Source organism: Lissotriton vulgaris, chromosome 1_1 (assembly GCF_964263255.1).
Source record: "Lissotriton vulgaris chromosome 1_1, aLisVul1.2, whole genome shotgun sequence".
Lineage (NCBI taxonomy): Eukaryota > Metazoa > Chordata > Amphibia > Caudata > Salamandridae > Lissotriton > Lissotriton vulgaris.
In genome coordinates this window covers 1,393,651,539-1,393,656,566 of record NC_141685.1, presented here as the reverse complement: position 1 = coordinate 1,393,656,566, position 5,028 = coordinate 1,393,651,539, and the positions used below count along the sequence as shown (strand labels likewise).

Here is a 5,028-nt window from a genome sequence, read left to right as displayed (position 1 = left end):
AATTGGACAGAATTTGTACCATGATACATAACAAATGACACCATGAAAGGAATGCAGCTGCGACAATGCTCGCTCCCGAGACCTGCAGGCCATGGGAGTGAACACTTCAACAAAAGGTGGGACAAATGCATGCCTTCGGCCATTTGTGTGCTTTCTTTTTTGAAGAACACACTCTATGGCCAATGAAATCTGTGGGTGTTAACTAAATCCCCCGGAGAAGTTTGGAGCGCTTACAAGAAGCCTGCCCATAGAGTATCGCATGCTCTGCGCTAGACTCTACATAAAAATGAGCTTCACTTATGCTTTAACTGCTGCTATAGTTGAGCTTCACTTATGCTTTCGTAACTGCTGCTATAGTTTGAAATATGTGTACATGTCATTTAGAAGGATTTAACTTGTGTTGTGTTTTAGAAACAAATTGACATCTTGGAACCTTCCCTTTCACATTCTGTCTCAGGACGACTGACCCATAGTTCACTTTACAAAAATATCCCCCCCCCTTTGCAGTCTGAGAAAGGACAGTAAACCCCACAGCGCAGTCTATCAACAGCCAGTCTGACCTTTGACCCCTGGTTCTGAAAACAGCAATTGTAACAAAATTACCAATGTATAGGCAGCTTCATTACCCGTTCACCTTCTGGACCCTAACCTCTTTATTTGAGCTTGCTGAAACTCATCCCGCACCCCTAACTATGCCTAGCGTCTCCCATGTACAGCTGTAAGAATTTTGTTCAGTCCCCAGAGCAGGTTTCTGGCCTTTGTCATGGCTGAAGCATGTACGTTGTATGTGTTTGTGTGAAGTATGGTCAGCAACAGGACACCTATGTTCATCTGTGGGCAATGCAAACCTTTCTAGGTTATCGCATAGATTTTAGAGGAACCATGTCCGTCACCTTCCAGAGATGTTACGGTTCAATGTAGAAATTGCAGCATGTTAAAGGAGGTTCAGGATTTGGTAGACAAATGTGCAATAGTGGAAGTAAGTATGTTTTGTCAGCAATTTTTTATTCTTGAGGGGGTAAAAAGACAATGGGATGACACTGGTGATAAGACATTAGAACGGCTGGGTTGAGTACCACTGTTTAAATAAATTCCTTTCATTTTTAGTGAGCTGTTTTACAGATAGTAGATTGGCTGACTCGTCTAGATTTAAAAGACTGACTCGTCTAGATTTAAAAGACATACATCTGAAAATCCCAGTTAGGGGGCCCATCAACGATTTCTACATTTCAGATGGGGAGGAAGGATGTGTACGTTTTGTCTTCCTATCTGGCTGCCGTCCACCTCATGGTGCTTAACGAAGGTTTTTCGGCTTGTGGCAGCATATTTGAGAAAAGCGGAATAAGGCTGATTATTTGGATGACATTTTATTGATGGATCTTTGCAAGTTGAAGAAACACCGTTTCAGTAGGGTTGTTAGAGGATCTAGTGTTTGCATTGAAGACAAAGAAGTAATGTCTTGTTCTGGATCAGGAGACTCAGTTTTTAGGATTTATTGTGAATACAGTGGATGGTCTGTTAATTACCAAAGGAGTAGTTAAAAAGGATAGGGAAAGAAATATGCAATCTTTTGGTTGCAAATAGTCATTGAGAGGGTTAGCAAGAGTGATGGGTTTGCTTTTGTCTACAATACAAGCTATTTTTCCAGGACCTTTGTATTATCGAGCACTACAGAGATTAAAAGTCACGCATTTGAGTGGTCTCAAGTATTCCGAGGAAATTGTTTTCACCCAGGAGGGCAGAGAGGAATTGGTTTGGTGGTTAAGGAATATGGAGGCATGGTATGGAAGAGTTATTTTTGCAAGATAGTAATAGAATCCGATGCAAGGCTGGATGACTGTGGGGGGCGACACACTGTAGTTACAACAGGTGGAGTTTGGTCGGAGGAGGTGAGCAAGTTTCAAATAAATTGGATGGAATTATCGACAGGGTCCTTCGATCTAAGGAGTTTTACGAAGAACAGTGCAAAGTGCTCAGTGTTGCTGAAAATGAACAATGGATCAGCTTTAAGATATGTGAGCGGCTTAGGGAGTGCAGGGGTCCATTTTCAAAGGATTTGGCAAAGTTGTTTTGGGACTGTGTTAATCAAAACCTTTCAGTTTAGGCAGTACACATTCCAGGATCGAAGAATTTGGAGGCAGGCTGGTGCTCAAGGCATTACAGGGATTCAAGCGATTGGATGTTGAACAGAAAGGTGTTTCAGAGATTAAGGGTTCTCAGGGGTCCGTGTGAAGTAGATCTAGTTGCAACCCGACTGAATGCTCAGTTAACTATGACTTTCAGTTGGCGTCCAGATCCTGAGGCAATGAAAATAAAAGATCGGGGGGGGGAGACACCTATCACTACTACGACTGTGTGCTTCATTTTGGATGAAAATAGTGTATTACCGGTGCACCTTTCTAAATAAAGTAACGTTTTCCGTTTGTGTAACAGTTGTACCGAACGACAGAAGGTACAGAAATAGTTGTGCACGGACGAGTTGATCAAGAGGAAACCGCGAGGTACAGCATATATAGTCTGCCATTGTGATTGTTTAGATTTTGTTTTCATTTATGAAAGAGGACTAAAGCAAATTACTTGCCATTATTATTATTTTTTTTTTTAAACCATTCTTTTGATGAACGTTCGTTTGTGAAAATGTATGATAGGACAGCTCTTAAGAGCGAGTGGTGCTAAACAGTTACATATTTCTTTTAAGAATCCTTATAAAGCAGTGTCTTCTACTCTTGCTCATTGGGTGAACCAAGTGTTTAAGTGTTCAGGTGTGAATATAGATATATTTGGAGTATATTCTGGGAGAGGGACATCTGCTTCAAGAGCTTGTTTGCATGGAGGTGCTTTACAGAACATTTTGATCAATCAGTCAACTTGTAAAGCGCACTACTTACCCGTGAAGGTCTCAAGGTGCTGGGGGTGGTGCTGCTACTGCTCTAAGAGCCAGGTCATAAGGAGCCTTCCCAAGTTGAGCAGGTCTTGGGTCTGCCTCAGATGGGTGGGGAGGGTGTTCCAGGTCTTGGCGGCGAGGAAGGAGAAGCATCTGCCGCCGGAGGTTTTTCATTGGATGCGCAGGACAGCAGCAAGGGCGAGGCTGGTGGAGCTGGCGGGGGTGTAGAAGTTGAGTCTGTTGTTCAGGTAAGCTAGTCCGGTGTTGTGGAGTGCTTTGTGTGCATGGGTGAGGAGCTTGAAGGTGATCCTCTTGCAGGTCTCTTAGGTGGGGGGTGATGTGGCTGCGTCGAGGGCGTTGAGGATCAGACGGGCGGAGGTGTTTTGGATGCGTTGTAGTTGTCGCAGGTGTTTGGCCAGGATTCCTGCATAGAGTGCGCAGCCGTAGTCCAGCCTGCTGCTGACGAGGGCTTAAGTCACCGTTCTTCTGATTTCGGTTGGGATCCACTTGTAGATCCTGCGAAGCATGCAGAGGGTGTTGTAGCAGGAGGAGGAGATGGCGTTGATCTGCTTTGACATGGAGAGGGAGGAGTAGAGGATGAATCCCAAGTTGCGTGTGTGGTCCGTGGGTGTTGGAGCTGTTCCCAGTGTGGTCGGCCACCAGTAGTCGTCGCATGTTGAGGGGGTGGGGCCGAGGATGAGGACTTCCGTCTTGTCTGAGTTCAGCTTCAGGCAGCTTTCCCACATCCACTCGGTGACAGCCTTCATTCCCTCGTGGAGGTTGGTTTTGTCGGTATGTGGGTCCTTGGTAAGGGAGAGGATGAGCTGGGTGTCGTTGGCATAGGAGATGATGTTCAGGTCGTGCTGGCGGGCCACTTGTGCGAGGGCGGCCATGTAGACGTTATACAGGGTCGGGCTGAGGGTTGAGTCCTGGGGTACGCTGCAGATGATGGCAGTGGCTTCAGAACAGTGGGAGGCAGACTCGTTGGGTTCTGCCGGAGAGTAAGGACTTGGTCCAGTTCAGGGCCTTCTTCTGGATTCCGGCTTCTAGGAGGCGTGTTCTTGGTGTTAAGTGGCAGACCGCGTCGAAGGCGGCTGACGGGTCCAGGAGGATGAGGGCTGAAGTTTTGCCGTTGTCTAGTGATGAGGGCTGTCTCGATGCTGTGGTTTTGTCTGAATCCGGACTGGGATGGGTCTAGGATGTTGTCCTTGAGGTAGCAGGTCAGCTGCATGTTGGAGATTTTCTTGATTACCTTCGCCGGGAAAGGGAGCAGGGAGATGGGCCAGAATTATTTGAGCTCCTTGGGGTCTGCCTTGGGCTTCTTGAGGACGTATATTTCGGCCTGTGTGCAGTTTTCAGTAAATGTTATTTTAGGCTGGTCGAGACTGCAGCTTCTTTGTCTTTCAGGTAAGATTTGAACTTGCAATGTTAGCCTTCAGGTCTTGCCATAAAATTTCGATTTTCATCAGCTTTGATGTTCAGAAAATCTGAAATTAATTAAAGACAGCGGCTATTAATCCCACTCTGGGCCCCAGCCCAGATTTAATAATGTTCTTTATGTTTCAGCCCGAGTTCGGCACTAAAGTGGAAGACCAGTAATTGGAGGATATATTCGCGGAGAATCTATTACGTTTCCAGAAGACTTCATGGAACCATATGAGTTTAGAGTTTTAATTGTACTATTTATTGGTTAATGTTTTATTTCATGTTAAATGCGTATTGCTAAAAGAAGGAAGAGGAATGGAAGTTTCACAGTTTTATAGTGATGGAATTGTTTGTGTTCTTATTCTTAAAGGAGCTGCTGTGTAGCTGTGGCATCATTAAAAGAGTATGCAATATTAGCCTCTTGTATCTTTAATAAAATCCAGATTTTCTGAACACCAAAGCTGCTGATCTTCGTTTTCACTACAGTATTAAAATCTCTTCAACTGCATATGGGTGCTTTTTAATCCTTACTGTAAATTCCCTACACTATGTCATGAAATGGCAACTCGAGTGTGAATTGCCGGAAATGTGATCTAGGGTGGTTACTGTGCGAGCACAAGTAAAGAATGAAATAATTAAGCTGGTTGGATAAATTGGGTGACCGTGAACTTGTGAAGTTGCTTAACTAACAAACACACATTTACTGAACGATCTGTGTG

At 44.7% G+C, this 5,028-nt stretch overlaps 1 long non-coding RNA gene across 1 annotated transcript; it reads left to right on the top strand.

Annotated features, from left to right (window-relative positions):
• The first annotated feature begins 2,217 nt into the window (after positions 1-2,217).
• LOC147750567 (uncharacterized) lies at positions 2,218-4,769 on the top strand. The gene is made up of 2 exons (XR_015310081.1): positions 2,218-4,291; positions 4,451-4,769. It is a non-coding gene; the product is annotated as an uncharacterized LOC147750567 (long non-coding RNA).
• Positions 4,770-5,028: the final 259 nt, after the last annotated feature.